Source organism: Balearica regulorum, chromosome 3, assembly GCF_011004875.1.
Source record: "Balearica regulorum gibbericeps isolate bBalReg1 chromosome 3, bBalReg1.pri, whole genome shotgun sequence".
Classification (NCBI taxonomy): domain Eukaryota; kingdom Metazoa; phylum Chordata; class Aves; order Gruiformes; family Gruidae; genus Balearica; species Balearica regulorum.
Genome location: NC_046186.1, coordinates 123134113 through 123154127, shown reverse-complemented (window position 1 = coordinate 123154127; position 20015 = coordinate 123134113). Strand labels below are relative to the sequence as shown.

Below are 20015 nucleotides of genomic sequence, written 5' to 3'. Positions count from 1 at the left end.
GCTTGTTTGTTTAAAAATGCCCTCAGAAACTTTTGCTTTGATTCCAAGTTGGCTCATTTAGCATGATTCTCTAAAGCTTGCCTTTTATCATGTATTGCTTTCTTGATTGTTTAAACTCTCACTGCTCCAGTATCTAAATGTATGAGCATGGTCTTAAGATGATGGTCTCACTTTCAAATGGGAGTATCAGAAACACTTAGCAATGCGCTTGCAAAGCTTGCAAAGTGATTTTAAATTCTCTGATAGAAGCTATCTATTATAATCGCACCAAGTACTATTATTAACGTCTTCAGCCTCTCCATTCTGTTTTTGCTCAAGCCATGCCCATGAACAATTAGCTGTTTGTTTGACCCACATTATAACATCAGCTCTCCGTTATGATAACAGTGGACTGACTAAAAACAACACATAATCTTCAGATTTAATGGGGCAGAAGACTGCAAAGGGCCAAACCCATCTTGATAAAATGCCCTGAAGTCACCAACTTTATGCAGAGGTGGATCTGGCACAATGTGATTTCTATAGCTGTATCTGATTATTGCATGAAAATATAGGACTAATATCAATGACATTGCAGCAGATTAGTCATAAACTGCTGTTGAAAATAGCAAATACTGTGGGGGAACTCAGTATCACAATCTCCCTTGTCAAAATTGGAGCCAAAATTATTTTATCCTGTCTGTTGGTATGCATGCAAATTATAAATGAAGAATTTGGAGAAGAGGGAACATATATGCCCATATTTTTCACCTGCTATCCTGTTCATCATTAAAATTATGTATGCGAGGATTCTTGCTTTTGTAAGATCATTGGTAGTTGACCAATGTAACGGCACATCAGTGGATGGACACAATACCGAGGATGTCATAGTGTATGATATCTACTAATTTTCTGAATAGAACTGTTAGTATGACAGACTGTAAATGGAATTGCCTCTTGTCTTACATAAACTGTGTTTGTAGGACATAATCTGCAAATACATTGCATTCTGAGATCCTGTGGCTTAAAACTTATATACTGGTCCAATAAATGGCATCACATTATCTATTTTATGCTTCTACTGAATGCAGAACACGTGCTGCTAAGAAACAAAAAGGACATGCAGTTATTTTCAGGCATAGGACTTTGCAACCACTTGGGAAGAATATTCTTGATTGAGAACCAAAACATTCCATGATGCTTAACAAACCTGCAAATTGAAAAATCAACATCTGCCCTGTGTAGCAACATAGCAGGAGAAAGACCTATAGCCTGAAAAATTCAAAATATTCCTTAAATTATATTTCTGTGCATTTTCAAAATTACTACTCTCTGAATCAAAAGTCTCAAGCTGTTTTTTATCTGAGAGCATATGTTGTGTCGATAGACAATATCTCAGCCTGCAGTTGTACATGAAAAGCCCTGCTGCATAACATAATGGACAGTCCTTTGAACAGGAAGCTGCATCTCAGTGAATGCTCCTATAACAATATTTTAAAATAAATGATATGCATCATTAAATCACTGAGGACGACTAACTCAATTGTAGAGAACCCACAACTCCTGCAATCACAGTTATAGTTCTTATTTGAATATTTTAGTTTTCACCTGGGCAGCCAATGGAAGCGAGCGAAGCACAGTCTGCATTCAAACAGATGAAGGCACTACTCTAAAAGAAACGGAGAGAAACCTGTGATTATGTAGTTACTGTAATGCTGGCTGCTTGCTTAATGTCTGCGTGGGATTTTTTTGCCGTTTCCCTTATTTACATATCACAGACATGTCTTTATAAAGTTACTTTAAATAATTTATTAGATTGATCTTTTCAAAATTCTGCTCAGGCTAGGTGTCATTAGGAAAAGTTATTTAAACTTATTTAAAGGTTTGTGCCTGAGTAGGGCATTTACCTGCCTCACTGCTGATATTCTAAAAATACCTCCATGTCCATACTATTATCCATTCTTCACGTCCAATTGCTCTGTTATGGTAATAGTCAGAAGCACACCATGTAGTAATTACTTACAGCTGACTTAAGAAAAGAATATTCAACTCCCCCACTGTTCCACTAGAAGGTCTTTATGCACTATTAACTCATTCCTGTTTATTAATACTCTACTGGTAATTCTGGCTGCTGCTTTTTAGGTTTGTAATAGGAGGACTATTAAACAGCAATTATTGACCATATGGGTTAGTGAATATTTGTGGTGGTTGTTGGGTGGTTGTTTTGTTGGGGTTTTTTATCCTTTAAAGTTGTTTTTAAAGAGCCGCATCACAATGTAGTGGTGCAACTTTACATCTGGCTGGGATTAACAGCTTTGGCAGCGTTCCCCACCTAGAAAATGCAAATTCCATATTTCAGAAATATCAGCTGAAGCTGTGAAAATACAGAACAATTTAAAAAACATTAAAACACTGTGCCAGACAAAGTGAAAATCTTTGTAGTCTTTTTTTTTTCCCCTTTTCTTTTTTCCAGCATTACATGGTTTGATGTTCCTTCTTGTCAGTCCATCTTTCTGTTTCTCTTTTTGATGTTTTTTCTGGTTTTAGTCTTGTCCTAGAATTTAGAAATGGTCAAATGTAAATTTCAAACTAATAAAACTTCTTCTAGAAAAGTGTGAATTATTGCACTTTTAAGAACTAGAAATCTGCCTTCCTCAGTAGGCTTGCCTAGTGAGAAGATTCAGGAGAGACAAAATTACAGCAATTATCTCTCAAATAGCTGGGCTGAAAAAACAATTTCTTCCTCTCTTTTCCTCTCCTGGTTTTTTTTCCTTCCTTTTTTTTTTTTTTTTTTAATCTTCTTAAAAATCTAACTGCAGTTCCTGCCTTTGCCAGCAGCAATAGCTGTCATTAGGCTCATAGCAATGCCTCCTTTTCTTACTGTTCTGCACTGGGAAGGCCAAACCAGCTTGCAGCTTTGGCAACCACTTTCATTATGGTGAGAAAATAAACCAATGGAAAGATGGAGGGGGTAAAAGGGCTGCTATAAAGAGACTGAGGTGGAAGGAGGATGCAAGACTTTACAAGGGAAAGAAGATGGAGAAACAATGAGAAAGTGTAAAGAGACATGTGGGATGTGGTATAGGAGAAAAAAAGCATAAATTCTAGAAAAAAGCCAGTGCATCCTGGCTGCAGAGGGCAGAACATGAGGCTGCCGTTCCAGGCCCCATTATTTCTTCTCTCCTTGTGCCTTATAAGACAATTCCACCAGTGTGAAAGAACGTGGCTTTGGGAGCATTGGTGACTCCTGGTGAATTGTGGGATGTAAAAAACTATGCTTAAAAAAAAATATATTTGGTAGGTGAGTTGATTTTCAATACAAAAGCACTGTGCTGCAAGTAAATATTTTGCAAAATATGTTCGCATTTCTAAATTCTCCTTGGGATTGTCTCTATTGAAAAGTCAAACTTCAAAAACAATTACAGGTATTTGCCACTGACTCCACTTTTTTCTAGAATTTTCTTAATCCTTTAATACTATTCTTACACTTTCTTAGTTCTCCTACTTGTGTGTGTTTGACTTGGATTATGAGTCTTAGCTGTGTCAGTGTGGTATTCTGAGCTAATGACCAGTAACAACTCCATTTAGAGATAATTGTGGGCACAGTTGTTTCTGATGATCATTGCATCATTCAAAAATCTCTGCAATACTAAACTAATGTCAAAAATAATTAATTTGGAATTTAAAATCTGCTTTATTACTAACAAAACGCTCTCTCGGTTGTTTCTTTCATTTTACTTTCTTTTTTCCTTTTTTTTTCTTTTTTTTGCTTTTAAGCTGAAATGCTTTCTTGGACTAAGATAATGAATTGGAAAAGATGGCTAGGTATGATGTCACCACAGAAATAGTTTCTAACTTAGTTCAAATATTAACAAGTTACATTCTCATTATTTATTGGTTGACCTGTCGAGATACAGGGGCCTTTAGTGCAGTCACGTATATACCAGGCTTATGCAGGCATGAAAGTGTGCTAACACCATCCTAGAAATAATTACATAACAACAACAAAAAAATCTGTCCAACTTCTGGGCTGTTAAAAGCAAAATAGAGGTTCTAGTCTGTTTACACCCATCAAACCAGAATGCCAAACTGTCATTCATTCTAAAAATAAACATCATGTCATGGAGTCTTTTGTTCTATATTGCTGCCTGACTTTTCATTATAAAAATTCATGTGTAGTGTATTATACCCAAAGCGTTCCCTTCTTCAACAATTATTGCTTGGAAGGTGTATGTTTTTTCATAGAAGCTGGTGCACTTCAGTGTGATGCTTTTAGGTCCTGAATGTTGTAGAGACCTTTTTTCCCCAGATGGCAAAGCTAAGAGAGGAAGAACTGAAGGGTTGTGCCCTTGGTACAGAAGCATGGGACTGGTGGAAGGTGGAAGGTCCTTGCTCATGGACTTTACCCCTACCTTGCCCAAAAAAGCTGCATGACACTGGTAGAATCTGTTGAGTGACATTAGACAAGGGGGCTGAAGGTATAAAGAGGTGACATTGACTTTATTGCTTAGAAATATGGGCTAGTTAATATTCTTTATGTGCCTGGCATCTTTGCCATGCTGCTGGATTTTTTTTCTTGTGTAGATTGTTATTTAAAATCATTGTTCAAGTGGATGGGTGTTGTTTCAGGTTTGAAATAAATGAGTAACTGGGAATCCTGAGTGAAATAGCCCTTGATGCACTGCAGGGCTGCAGTGGGTCTCTGAGTATGGCCCACATGCAAAATTTACATTAGATTGATGTCAGAAATATCAGGAGGCTGCCACAGCAGCTGGGCTTGACAACTTAGCATTGAACACCAGAGATCTGTGAGGAAGGGCCTTACCTCTGAACCCCAAAAAGAGAGCTGAGCTGGCATGAGTTAAATGGCTTGATTCTCTCATCCCTGATTTAAACCTGCCCCAAAATAGTCAATTGTATTCTAATAAGAGAATGTTCAGAAATTTTATTTTTATGCAATAAAATTACAGGTTAAAACTAGCTATGCTGCTGGTATGTAGCTTAGTCAATCTGGTAAATTAGTAGAGCATGATATTCTTAGAGAAAGTGGAGTGTAGGAGCAATCCCTGAACATGCTTAAAGAAAAATGTTGTGCGAGTGATTCAGCTCTTCTTGCTGTTGCAGGGAAGAGATTAGAGGTGCGCCACTTTGTCAGTTCATCTCCTTAACTCATAATATATTATTTATTACAAGGATTTGGTTTCTTAAGCCTGTCTTCTTTTTTTCTTTTAAGATATCACTGACTATTTGATCTTGAGGGCTTATTTTTTATTATGATTATTATTATGTACAGGTATGTGGGGAGGGAAGGATTTTGGGCTACAGCAAAACCCAAGCTTTTTAACATATGGAGTGTCAGTGTTTTCATCTTGTTTTGGCACTTTTTACACCTCATGCTGATGGTGTGATTGTGGTTGGTTCAAGTACATCTGGGGTCCCCCATAGCCTCACTTTTCAGGGGCTTTCTGACTCTGTTGTTATTTGTTTCTCCCTTTTCTGGTGTAACTGAGCATGAACTCTTAGTGTGTGATGTAAACTGTGATATGCCATCTGTATGTTAAATGATTATATCTCACCTTAAAAATCCAGTGTTAGCCAGGCTTGTTGTGCTGCACATTCCCCTCCTGTGGCCCCCACGCTGCCCCTGCCTGTTTCTCTCTCACACACACGCGCGCGTGTGTGCACGCACCTCTTAGATACAGCTTTTTTCCTGAGGGCACTATGCAGCCCCAGCAAAGGTTGTGGAGTGCCCTGGGTTTGCGTTTGCACTCACGTGAGCATGTGGATGCCATGTCTCAAAATGCAAGCAGCTCCTCCTTTTGTGTCTGAAGCAAGCCGTGTGAACAAGGAGCAAGAGGTGAAAAGGGACCAAACAACTACAGAATACTTTCAACGCTTTTTTTGAAACCTGCAGAAAGCCCCTACACATATTCCACTGGAAAATGGTTTTAATGTCAGTTACAGTATGTAAAAAAAAAAAAAAAAAAAAACCCAAACAAAAACCCCAAAACAAAAACCCTCAAATGAATAAAAAAAAAAAATCATGGCGTGTTCCATGTTCTCATTGAGCTCAGACATCAGGAGCGCGTCTGAAGGAGGAAGAGCAACAGAGCACGTTTCCCACAGAAGGGTATGTGAGAAGAAACCCCAGTGGCTGGGACAGGAAGGGAGAGTTTGGTAGGACTGCTACTGCAAAGCAACAGACTTTGTGTAGCTGGAGGTATGACTGCAGGTGTTACATCAGCTACTTAAATTGCAGATGCCAATGACTTTTCATGCAGCAGCATACTTATAGGAATGAGGATAATATCAGACCTATTGGATAAATCAAGAATTTCATTTTCTATGGCTAAAACTGTAGGGAAAGAAAGAGGCCTGTTAAGATGCTGATTTTCCCATCCCAATCTAATATCCAAATGACATTTTACAGGAAAACAGTAACTCCTAGTGACATCTGACAGAGGTAGCCACTGTTGAATCAGTTGAACTTCTTAGGTTTTTTTAGGGGGCAGCGCTGCTTTGCCCTCTTGCCGTCTTACACAGCACTTGTTCCTCACATGGTCAGTGGGGATGACAGTGAGCAGCATGGGGTTTGCTGAAGGAAAAGCAGAGGAGACAGTCAACTTCAAACTGGGACATATGGTGGTTCTACTGTGACACTCATAGAGCCGGTTAGCTAAACTGCTCTACACACCTTGAATTCATTTGGCAGGATTTGAATGGTAACACATGTTTTGTTGAAAGAAAAAAAAAAAAAAACTTATCACAAATCAGCCCCATTTTTATTTTAAAAAAACCAGTAAAATTTGTGATAAGATCTTTTTCTTTTAAAAAAAAAAAAAAACCAACCCCTAAAACTTAATAACCAGTAAACTAATGAAAACATTAACATTTAACCTTATTCAAGTTAGTCAAAGTATCTTAACAGAGAGCAGGTGCATTTTTGACATAGCTGTTGTTGTAGGGTAGATTCTGCTAATTGTCAAATGTTTAGAAGAAGCCTTTCATTCAAAAAGAAAGGAAGTCTTGTAGAAAAGGTGACTTGTAAGGGCTAAAATAAAAAATAAATGAATTAGACAAAAATAAACTTGCTGTGTGGTTGGCAATCTGAGAGCAAAACTGCCATGACTTTGTTCAGTTCCCAAAAAGGTGATCTGAGTATGTTTGATTAAAAGAAATGGACTGTGTCATCACCTGAGCTAGACACAAAAAGTTATAAAGAATATTAAATGAAGATGTAGCAATATGACATATCCCCATTTTTTTCTCTCTTTGCCCCTCTCTCACCAGACTGTTGATGAGAACAGAAGAAGGAACAGATGGTGGCACCATCCTGTCTTGGCACCAGATACTGCCCTTGAGTTGTACATGGTGCAAAAAGCATCCTCACGTGGAGAAGCAGATAGTGCTCCTGCAAAGTGTAAGTGTCCGCTCTGTTACATTCCTTTACAAAGTAACTCCACAACAACAACAACAACAAACCCCCCTATGTCCTAACTGGAATTTTCAGGAAATTCCTTCCTAAATGTTGTTTTGAGATCAGAGAGAAATGTCTGCTTTATAACTTGCTATGGTCATTCAAGATCTCCACTTCCTTCCCTGTCTGCCCTTCACCCTTTTGTCCTTCCTTGCACTGACTGAAACATTTTGGTTTCATTTTTATAAGTTTTGATAAATCTTTCATAATAGATTTTGGGTTTTGCAGCTTAACGATATTGAATCCTTCCTAAGATTTATTGTCAGTTTTGCTTGACCTAGGGGTCAGAACTTAAAACGTGTGATGGAATTTGTTGCAGAATCAGGGAATATTGTGGAAGCTGCTATTTTTGGTTTCTGTTTCGCTGTATCTAGAAACTATAGATTTTAAAAACTGAAATTATAAATAATGTTTTCTTGGGTGTTCAAAATATGATGAGTGTGTGTGTTTCACGAACTTTGGCTTTTGGACAACCCAATTTGTACTATTCCTGATAAAAAAGATGCAAAGACTTCCAAGGTCTTTAGCTTTTAGAATTTTAGCATTCCTTAAAAAAAAAATCCCTCTCTGTGAAGGTGTAGGCTGCCACAATGGGAATTTAAGCCTCCTGCTGCTGAGTTTGCTTTTCATAGTTACCTTTCACAGGCCCTGTTGAAGGATTCATAGACCCTTCCAGCCTTTCTGGAAACACTGCTCTGTACAACCATATGTGGTTGCAAAGAGGGCAATTGCTGTATTGGAGCTGGTGTGGACCAAATGTTTATAGGAGGTAGGACTGGTGTTGGCCCAGGTCCTTTTTGTAAAATACAAACTGGGTTGTTGGCTTCCTTCTGCAAGTTCCTGTTGCACATAGCAAAGTACTTCGGCTTTCTACCACTCTAGCTAACTGGAAGAGGCAGCCCCATAACAGTGAGTGGAAGAGGTGCAGTCTAGCAAATGGTATTTTATCCAAATAGGGCCAAAAAGAAATTAAGTTTAGCAAAGAAAACAAGTTTCATCAGTTAAGGCAATAAAGCACAGTCCCGGAGCAAGTCAATAATGCTCAATTGACAGCCAGTCAATATTTGTACTGGATTAACTTTTCAAGGAATGTGGAGATTTCGGGGGGTTTTATGTAAACACTGTAAATAGGTTGGGACACTATAGTACGTTTACAAATACCGCGTGTCAGATTAGATTAGAATCACTTCCAGGGAGCGGGATTGTTCCTACCACGAAAGAGACGTTTACATCTTGTGAAATGAACACAGATATAAATTTTTTGTTTGTCAAATATATTCAAAAAATGGAGCTGGGCAGATCTCATGGCAGTGCTGCACAGAACGCTTCAAAGGACAACTTCTGTCTGAGGCCAGATTCACTCATCTTTTATATGTGCTGCTCCCAAGCTTTGCCAGGTAGAGCTATAGTTTAGATGGCATTGTGGCTGCAACTTGATTAACATGATTGCTGCATGAATTTATTTAAATTTTCAGGTTAATATAATGGGAAAAGCTATTAAGAAATATGCTCAGTGTTTGTGATACTTGCTTCTTGCTGAAGGATCAGGCAATATGCAGAGAAGACTGAAATGAGACCAAAATGTACTAGTTTCTAATATCTGTAGCACTGTAACACTAGGCTCTATCCATTTGTTTACAAGTCTTGCAGCTTTTCAGTGGCATGCATAGCACCCACTTCTAACTAATAATAAAATGATTTACTGTTTCCAAAACTAGAATCAAAGTGGACAAACATTTCAGGAAAAAAGTACAGTTGTTTACAGTGGCTTTTTTTTAAAAGACACTGTCTTCAGTTTTCCTGACTTACTCCCTTATTATAAGGGGCTTGAATGATTTCAAGATTTCCGGTTTTCTAGAAGTAACAGAGCTGGTTTGGCCCATCCTGCCTGTCCGCAGGCATGGAAACAAGGGCAAGCAGAAGCTGGTACTGCCCAGATCAGCAAAGCAGCCCAAGCAAATCTGGTTTCATGTATGTGAAACTCGCACATAGCACTAGTGAAATCCACACAGGTAACACATCACTAAGAATCCCCTTTGCTGGAAGGTAGATAACTACATTTTATTGTTATTCATTTTATTTCTCCTGCCCTTATTTTTTTTTTTCCCTTACAAAAGGTAATTAGGCCATAAACAGAGGTCTGACAACTAATTTTATCTGCAGCAAAATTAATATCATAAGGAACAGATAAATTTAGCTGAGGAAAATTAAAAAATATATATTTTAATGACATTTTGAAAACACAAAATCTAATTTTTTTTTAATTCTGGGATTCTCATACCTAGCTATTTTGATACATGTGGAGGTGCTCACTCATTTAGTGAACAAATGTTCTACTTCTGTATACTTCCTGCCTCAACAGCAGGCCTTGCTGGTTTCAGGCTGTGGTATGAAGTTGCTTTTCATTTCCTCTCTCTTGTTCTCTGGTTCCTTTCAAAGAAGAAATGATCTGAGGGAAAAGACATTGCTTTTCTTACCTCTAAATTTTCATTGACATTAATAGGAGTCAGGTGGCCAAATCCCTGCACACAGCTTTGAAAATTTAAGGTTTAACTTTTTTTTCTAGGCAGATTCTTACATTGCTGGAGTTGTGAATCCTCTGAAAAGATATTAAATATGCAACCATACCATGTCAGCAGTGCCTAGAGAGTTTATCTACAAAATTATCATCTACCTTCCAAATCTATAACCCTAAAATATTGATTGGTTAAAAGGTAGTGGATAAAGATTAAGACAGTACAGCAGCAGATTAATCAAATAAAAAGACTATTAACAGAGCTGCTCACAGTTCTGAAGATGTTGGTTTGAAATACAGATGTCTGAACCGAAGTGCTATGTCTCATTTTTTGAATGCATTTTTGAATGCATTTAAATAAATTACCAAATAGAAAGAAAGCAGAGAAAACCCCCGCATATTTCAGACAGTAAGTTTCCAGTTATGATAAAATTATTTTATGTATTTCAGTAAATAGTTGGAACTTTTAAAGATCTTTTCATTGTGTAGTGAGAAGTTGAGCACTGGATTCTCAGCTTGGAGAGCTCCATAGGCAAATATATGATTTTAAACCTGTGATTGCATATGTGTACATCAAGGTGAGTGTGTGTGTGTGTGTGTGTAGTAAACGATAGGAATGGGGTAACTGAGGGCAAAGTGTAGTACCAAAGCCAGTACTTCTGCTTAAAGAGACCTCCTTTTCAATCTCTGTTTTGTTGTTTGGGAATAGTGTTTCTAGAGGATGGATTTTGGATGGCAAAATTTAAGACAGTATTTACCAAAAACCAGGCCTTATTGGCTGGTTGGGGCCAAAGCAGTCAGGTTCTAGGGTGCAGGAGTCTGCACAGGTACCGAATGTCTTACATGCAGTGTACGCAGTCTGCTCAAACTCAGCATCATGGATCAGATCCCCAGGCTCTTAGTTTGATTTGGAGCCCTAGGATCCATTAGAAAATTGTCCCTGCTTAAAACCAGCACAGGTTCAACTGGTTTTGAATTTGTCCCAAACATTTTATTTAGCAGTGAAGGACATACGCTTATTAATGTTCACTAAGAGTAAGCTACTGGGAATACTACTTGGAAAAGCGCGACATTTGTCAGTAATGCTTTTAATGCATAGCAGGAATTTTTATCCAGCCAAAGGCCTGAGTTGTGGTTTATCCTCCTAAAAGAATTTCCCATGGAGTGACGGCTAAGCACGGATTGAGCTAATAACCCATGCCCTAGGTTATTGAAGTCATGGAGACAAAAAGAGAAAATAGGGTGGGTAATGTATTAATTTTCATCAGTTATGGACAATACTATTAAATTACTGACTCTTGTTGAAATAATGTGTCACCGATTAATAATGTCATTTCAACTTCCTAAACTTTCCTACCTAAAATTTTTGATTTTAAAAGAAAAGATTTAAGAATATGTGAAAAAGGTTATATAACTAATTGATATGGAGGTCCTTTGTTTTTGTTTTAAATTGCACCTAATTTTAAGTCACAGCATAAATGAGGTTTTAAAAGTTTTTAACAGTGATGTAGATAAATTTGGAATTAAAATTGAGATCTGAAATGTTGTGTTGCTCCACTTTTAAAAATAAGTTCCCTTCTCATTTGCAATTAAAATGTCTAGAATTTGCATAAAATGTGTGAAATTAGAGATAATTGAAATACAGTAGCTATAAATATGTCTACTCCATTTGAAAAATAAATAAAATGTCCACTAAAAGGGTGCGAAAGCCATACCCCCTTCTCTTGTTTCTCACATTTGGATCTCTGGTATTTTTCACACTTTTATAGCTAATTTTTATTGCAAAACAATATGTTACATTTGTAGCAGTTGTGGGAATGCAGAATAGCCCCTGGCAGCTCTGTAAAAAATGGAATGTTAGGAACACATTTAGAAGAATACAGCTTTCAATTTCATCCACAGCATTGATGTCATGGAATTGTATTAAGTGTGATCTAACAAGAAAGAAGAAAAAAAAAAAAAAGCAAATGTTATGGAAAATACTCTAAATAAGCTATTATTTAAAGTACATTCATTCTATCGTGTTTCTTATGTTTTCATAACATAACAAGTTGTCATGATACAGTGTGTTTTCACGGAGCACGGTGAGAATCAAAACCCAGGTTAGCACCATTCCTTGGTACATGTCTTGAGTTGCCGCCACTGCTGTTCGATCCGCAGCTAGGCGTTTCTGCGACAGCATGAATAAACACGGCTTGGTTGGACCGTGCTGCAGCACATCAGTGTGGGGGCCTGGGAGGAGACCCTTGGAGGAACATTTCCCGTTCCTGTACTGGAGAAGGACCACCAGGCTTTTACATCTGCACAGGGAAGGTTTTACTTGCTTTTCCACTCTGAAAGCCAGTGCTATTTGGCACTTCTGCTGATGTCTGCTTCCGAATAATTGGTAAGAGTTACTGTCCGTCAGCCAGCGGGCAGTGCTAGAGGTGATGCCTTCTTCCCCGTGCAGTGCCATCCCCTTCACGTGCTCTGATCTCTGCTGGCCCAGCATGTTAGCATTCAGCTCTATTGCCAGATCCTTGGTTTTCTGGCTGCAAAGCAAAATGCTACTGCTGTGCAACTAAGTTGGCACAAGGAACTGTATCTTTCACAGATAATAGAACTGGAAAGACAGACTTCTACCATATTGTCAAATTATACCTTATTAGTGTGTGCTCTTGTGAATGTCTGCCACCAGAGTCGAGGAGTATCTCACATACAAATTGTAAAGACATTTCTCTAACTCCAGTCTTGGAACTCAGAAAAATATTATTCATATAATACCCCATGCATCTTTTTTAGTGAAATTGCACTGTGATGTCCTGTCATTTTCGATGCTGTGCAGTGTTTCTGTTACTGGGGAACACCAATCAACTTTAAAAGAGCTGCTTTGGTGTAGAAATGGGCAGCTATTCAACTACTCTGCATCCAACACAAATACCCACTGCAATTTGATGTAATTCACACAAAACTGAATTGGAAGGCCTAGGTGAAGGTTACTGCACCGATCCGTCAGCGTTCCCTGTCCTGTAGTATTATTTCTGGAAACCCTGTTTTCTGGAGGCGTTCCTTGCGGAGGAAATTATGCCAAAACAAAAGAGCTTCCGTGCAGGTACTTTCCTGAGGGTAACAGAAATTCATCAGGTTATTTTAGCATCGATGGCTCCTTCGGTAGTTCCTCCCTGTTCTCTGTTGCAGTGCGTGTCGCAAGAAATTTTGTTGTACCCTGACTTGGGAATGTAATTGTTTCTCTACCCCTTTCTTCTCCCTACCCCAGGTGTATTTGTTAGTAAATCTCCATACTGTATTCCTGGTAGAGGTATGGATGTATACTGGACTCAGGTGCCTCACTTCAAATCTTACATGATTCCTGATTTGGGGATAAGAATTATAAGGAGCAGACAGATTTCCAGGATGTATTTGAGGAGTGCTGAAATGTTAATGCATTAAGACTGAAACTGTGGGATTTAAATCACTACATTGAGTAGCATATAGTACAGAGAGATTGATCCCCGAAAAGTACCAGAGAGGTTGTGTCTCATACAGGCCTAACCACTATGGAGTCATTCTTCAGAGACAGACCAAGCGACAGAAGAACCACAGCCTTACCTGCAAGGTGCCTTTTCATACGTGCTTTCTTCTCTCCTTTCAAGTTGTCCTCAAGGAAAAATAAGAGCAAAAAATCCCTGTGCTTCTCACTGCACATCTACAGCACTTCATAAATAATAGTAGCTGTTTTAAAAGCAGGGGACAGGCAGAGGGTTACAATGGATGAAAGCTAGTTAGTGAGTTAGCTAGATAAATGCTTAAAAGAACAGCAGCAAAGATAATCCTGCATTTATTTCTGGGGGTTTCACCAGATGACCCTTTTCTGTCTTTCCCAATGTGTGTTTCTTGAGTCAAAGTAAGGGCTGTGCAGAAACCTGAAAAAACAAACTTGCAAATTTGAGGTATTTCTAGGATTTGTGATTGTCCCTTCTTTGGCTCATCACTTTCATTTCTGAGCATCTGCCAAATTTTATGTCCGGTGCGGAATGGCATTGTGAGTGATCCGTTGCAGAGACTCTCCCCAACCCAGACAGAGACTAGTTCACTCTAAACTTACTGAGTGACATGTGCAAAATTGATCATTTCAAGAGCCTTTTGTATAACACAAAACTTCAAGCAGAGAACCCAAGGCATTTCCTTTCATCAACCTGGTTCTAATTTGATCAAAGCACTAAAAAATTCAACCCGCCTTATTTCCTGTCCAGTTCTTTTACACTTTACAGCACATTATATATCAATCTCATATCCCTGAATTTTAAGAAGCAACCAGTTATATAATTGGATCAACAGTTGCCAATCACTCCAGCACAGCACTGCATTATTACTAAGCTGACTATAATTTTGAAGCTCTTTTTTATTATGCATATGACTCTATTATCACTGTATACATATTAGGACAGCTGAATGAGCCCCTTAAGGAAAATAAGGGTTCAAATAACATTGACAGGGTAGATAGACTAACAGAATTGAGGATTCACCCCTGTTACAACCGTATTGCCTCATGGCATATTTTCAGGAGAAAGGGAAAGAACAGTAGCTGTGTGCTTTCTATTAATCCTACCCACAAATCAGAATATTGTAATAGTGGTGAAGTTGACCATCTTACATGCTTAAGCAAATTAAAAATCAGATGTGTTTTCTGGTCTCAAATGTAATGGGTCACATAAGGATTTTGCATTATGTAGGTCTTTAAATCCCATTCCTTCACTCTCCAAACTCCCTCCCCACAGACACATGCACACACGGAAGTTCAAAACAAAGCCATTCTGGCTCCTGCACGTACAACGTACCTTCCTGGTTCATTGTGCAATTGTCACTTGCATGTGACAAAAGCATGCACTATTTTATTTCAGTAATTTACACAATTACATAAGATTGATAAAAATGTTAAGTAAGTAATATTTTTCCTCCCCTAAGCTCGAGATGTTAGTGTTCTTTGAAAGACCTTGAATCTTGTCTCAGTAGTATCTCCATAAATAAAACTGAGTGACAGCCTTTTAGAAAACTCCATGTTTTATACCATTAATTCACAGATAAGCATTGTTAGTCAAATAAGCATTTAATTCCCAATAGCTTGAATATTTCAATACCTTGTAGCAAACAAATAAATAGAATACACACAATAGCAAACAAATTATGGAAAATATTCCATAGAGTTGACATATGAACTCATAACCTGTTAGGTAAAGGTGAATGACTATTAATGTAATTTCGTTATTATAAGGACCTCCCTCCTTTTTTTTCTTCATATGCAATTCATTTGTATGCATTAGCTTGGAAGAATTAAACCTGTAAATCATAGCTTAGGCAATAATGATAATATAAAGAAAACAATATGATTTCTTCTGGTTTTGCCACTCCAAACTCAGACATTTACTGGTGCATACCTGCATTTGATTTGGCTTTTTTTCTCTCTATGTATACACAGAAAGATATGCATATTTGTGTATGGTTTTATGCATATATATGCTTTTTATGAACTTATATATGTTTACAATATAGACATCTTTTTAAAGTGCATTAATTTCATATATTTTACATATGCATAGGCACAGACACAGGCAAAAGCACATGTGTAAAAATGTAACGTCTCTCCTCAGCAGTCTGATTCTGTGCCTACAGAACTTCACCAGGAAAAACTCAGGAGCAAAATGCAGCTTTAAGCATCTCACTATAATTAAAATTTCCCAGAAATTTTTGGACAAAGTAATAAAATTCAGGTGAGGAGATGCCTGGATTTGGAAGTCTGTGGGTTTTTCAGAAAAAGATCCTGTTTGTGGGGTTTTTTTGTTTTGGGGGTTTTTTTTGGTTTTTGTTGTTGTTGTTGTTTTGGTTTTTTTGAAGGCGGGGGTGTCAGTGTTCCCTTCATATTGTATTTATTTAAATCTCCAATCAGAATAGATGCCTGGCTTTTCATACTACTGTGTGTTGTATACAGGCTGATAAAATGAAGAAAGTGGGCTTATCACTTTTGAAGCCTGTTTTACAGTACAGTATTTTTTCTTTAGCAATTCATGCTGTGTTTTTCAGTAATGCAATAAAACCACTTCACTACCTTCCTGTATAAAATTGATTGTTGCATGAGGAGCATGGTCATCTTCATCTGCTGCTGTGTTCTTTCATAAAAAAAAAAAAACCAACAGCACACACACAAAATAAGCCCACATACAGTTGAATAGCATGTGTATATGCAAGTATGTGCATGCAAAAAGAACTAAATATATATCCTACACTACAAATACAGAAACTGTATAATCCAAGAACCAAGCCCTGCATCCTCTTTCTCCCCACCCCACCTATTGCTAGGATAATAGGAGAATTGAAATTCCCATTTTCAGATTCACTACAGATTAATATGGTTCAGCATAGATACTTATTTCTCTGATAGTTTCCCATGCATCTTCACAGTGAAGTTGATAGAAATTACTACAGCAGAATGCATAAAGCAGATGTTATCCCATTAATTAGCTCTGGACCTGAGCAGGCTCAAGACTTTCCCATTTTCAGGCCGGTAGGAATTGGTCCCAGTGAGCGTGCTCCATATCCACATTTAGTATCATCTCATAAACAGCACTGAAAACACAGCAGGCCCTTGATGAAGATACATTAGCTTATTTCTAATTTAAAGTTATGTTGCTTAACCTTAATGTAATTGGTCACTGGTGACCAACTGTTTGTATAGTGAGTTGATGACCAAAGAGATGTAATAAATTATAAAACTTACTGCTTAAACAGAGGGAACGACTGTTCTGTTAAAAGCCTTGCATGTAATAATGGTAAAATAATTACACCTCAAACAGAAGAGCCTTGGATCTGATAAAGCTAACAAAGTCTTTCAGATGAAGGTGTTTTCAGCCTGCTTTAAAGGACATGTATAAAATATTTTTTTTCTCTCAGTGCAGTGTCTTACGTTGGCTGAATAGTCAACTTTCAAAGCTCAGTCTAATATCGATTAAAAATAAATTGGTAAATCAAGATACTTTCTTTCTGAGAGGTTGTGGGGATTAAAGTAATTAACCAATTTCTGTGGTTAACAAGAAACAAAAGAAATTTGCACAAATAATTATATTCTGTACATCAATTCAAAGTCACTGCTAGACATGTTTTAGAAAAGAGTTGATTAGCTGGTAGAATAACCAGGATAATAATCAACTATGAAAGTAAGTAATCTGCTTTCTGAGAACCAGTTCAGACCTAAAATTTCTTAGGCCAAATATAGCAATTATTTGAGACTCCTGAACTGCTTCTGTGGTATTGTAGCAAAAGTAACAGGTGTAGTTAAATTGAAAGCGCACAAGTGGCTGTATTAAATCTAGTAGTTTCTATATGCTGCAATTTAATTTCAAGCCTTTTCCCTGCAGAAGACTTAAAGGGTGATTTTAAAAATGCAGGAACATAATGAACACCTACTCTTCTATGTCTGTTTTTCGTTTCTCAAACGGCATTATATTAACAAACTGTTCATTAAATCAATAAGAGTCAGGAATAAGTGTATGATTTGCTTGTCTCAGAAGCGGTAATTTCTCTCTCTAAATATTTGCATTTAAAATTTGGGCTACCTCCAAATGCCCTAACTTCACAATAAAGAAATCGAGCTTATTTTTTTTAATTCTCGTATTTCATTTCTTACAAGGACCTTCCAATAATTTAAACTATTTACAGTGCCTCAAAGATCATTATTTCCCCATGACTCCTCAGAGAAATATTGGAGCCACTCTATTTACTGCTGACATTAGATTTACCTTTGAAGACTGGTTTACAAAATGGAGACATTAGGATGTGAAAGTCATTATTTTTTTACACTCCTCGGAATGCTAAGTTTTTGTGTTTGCTGTATTAGAGTAAACATTGCTATAGCTACTCAGTTTGTTATGGAAACTTGAAAAGCAGATGCATTAAGGTATTTTGTTTTTAAAAACACACGGTTCTTTATAAGGAAAAATATAAATACTGTTTGGGGGCTTGTCGTGAATGTATATTTAAAAACAACACCCCCCAAACCAATGCATAAAAATGCTTTTTGGCATTCTAAATGGAGGCAGAGAATTGCTCAGCCAATCGAAAAGCAGGTGGGGTAACACATCCTGATTCTTGTAATTGAGGCTGTAAAGAAAGATGAGAGATATGTGCACTGTTTGTGTCACAGTAGTTGTGATCTGTGAAAATAACTTCAGAGCAGCCTTTCTTAATATTAAAATGACTCTGTTGCTGTTCAACTAAAAATCAATATGGCTCACAATTTTAATAAGGAACATGAATCTGAAAATGTGTTTAGTATCAGGTTATATAAACACACCCTAATGAGATACTATAAAATCCATCACATTAAAGGCTGGTTCCTACAAGGTATATTAGCTAAAAATGTTCAATATATTAGGTCAGTGTACAACACTACACATAATAAAGCAGGTCTGTCAAGGCAAGATGCATGTTTTGCCCCTTAAAACTGTTATGTTTTGCACATTTTATAAGGTTCTTTGAATACATGAATAAGATAAGTTATTCCCATCTCTTTCTTAAGCAATCTCCGAAATGGCTGTGACCTGAAATTGGAAATCTTGTAAACACCCATCCGAAGAAAATGTGTGCAGCTCTGTCTTAAAGAGATGGTACATGTTTAATTATCCCAACTTCTTCTAGGAGAATACTATTAACATACACATTAGCATCGTCCCATTGGTTCCTCCTGCTGCTCCACCTTAGGGGCAGCAATAGGAGCTAATCTTATTGCTCCCATGCGCATAATAATGAAATTTTGTCTTGTCTCTAAGGCAGTGTTCTTTGGTCTAAAGTACAGCAGGAAACATTTCTTTTTTTAGAAAATTCCTGACCAAATCATTTAAAAAGATTTTAAAAATTAAAATTCTTCCTATGTGAATGCCAGAGCCTGCAGAACACATTCCTTTAACTTGTGAATCAAAATTAAGCAATTGTGCAAATAAATTGCTCTGTATTCACATATGGAATACAGTATACTGTAGCTGTGGGTGTATTCAGCTCTTTGAAAAACTGGAAGCCGTGGATTTTATGTTATTTTTTCCTGCAGTGTCCGTATAGACTATTCTCAAAGAATAACATAAGAACAAACAAAAAGATATGGTTTTAATGTAAAATACCTTTGCCTTTTTCTTGCAGTGTTCTACAGACTATAATGGGGAGAGGAAAAAAAAACACAGGCAAAAAAATACACGTGAATTCAAGGCTACTGAATTAAGGGAGGTTGTACCAACATTTCCCCCACTGTACATTATTTGTATTCAAGGTTTTTGAAATGACATTGTAATCTGATGATGCACCAGCCTATTATATTGTCTAGCAGGACAAATATCCTTGCGTTTTCTCTGTAGAACTAACACAATTTTTCCATGTCAGAGGTGCATAATATCCTGGCGGTCATAAGGAATGATGCTATTAATCCTCTTGGGCAATCTCCAGGTCTGATTATTAGGGAAATAAATTTGCATGCTGCATATGAGCTAGGTGAATCACCGAGAGCACAAATTATATTTCCTGACAGCAAGTTAGAGAATGGAGCCACATCGCTTTTTTATCTTTTTTTTTTTTTTTCCTCTGAAAGCTATAGAATTTCAATTCATTACATGAGATTGGTTAGAATTCAAGTCTCTTTTTAAGTTGATATTAAGTTGAGTCTGTTATCTCTGTGAAGGCTAGTAGGTTCCCCTGAGTATCCACCTAATCACTACTTAAAAAAATCGAAACGTATAGTTAGTGTCATGATTTAGGTACCAGAGCTACTTTATTTATCAGTGCAGAGTGAGATAATTTCAATTTGAGGCTCTGTAGCCCTCATGAATTTAACCGTCTTGAAAGCTTTTTTTCCTCTTTTTTTCTCTCTGCCCCTTTCTCCCTCCCTTTTAGTGTGCATATTGTAATAATGGTTACTCTGGGCACCTGTTTTACTGTTCTCCATGCGTTTTTCAGGCTGCTTTATTTATCGTATATTTCATTGTATGTTTTGAAGATTTTTTGGTGAAACACTATTTGGATTTCATTTAA

General features: G+C 37.3%; 1 long non-coding RNA gene across 3 annotated transcripts in view; it reads left to right on the top strand.

Annotated features, from left to right (window-relative positions):
* Positions 1–20015, top strand: part of LOC142601188 (uncharacterized) — a 505408-nt gene that overhangs the window by 342640 nt on the left and 142753 nt on the right. For all 3 annotated transcript variants that reach the window (XR_012834820.1, XR_012834819.1, XR_012834818.1), the window contains exon 3: positions 7270–7399. This is a non-coding gene — a long non-coding RNA (uncharacterized LOC142601188). The remainder of the gene's footprint in view (positions 1–7269; positions 7400–20015) is intronic.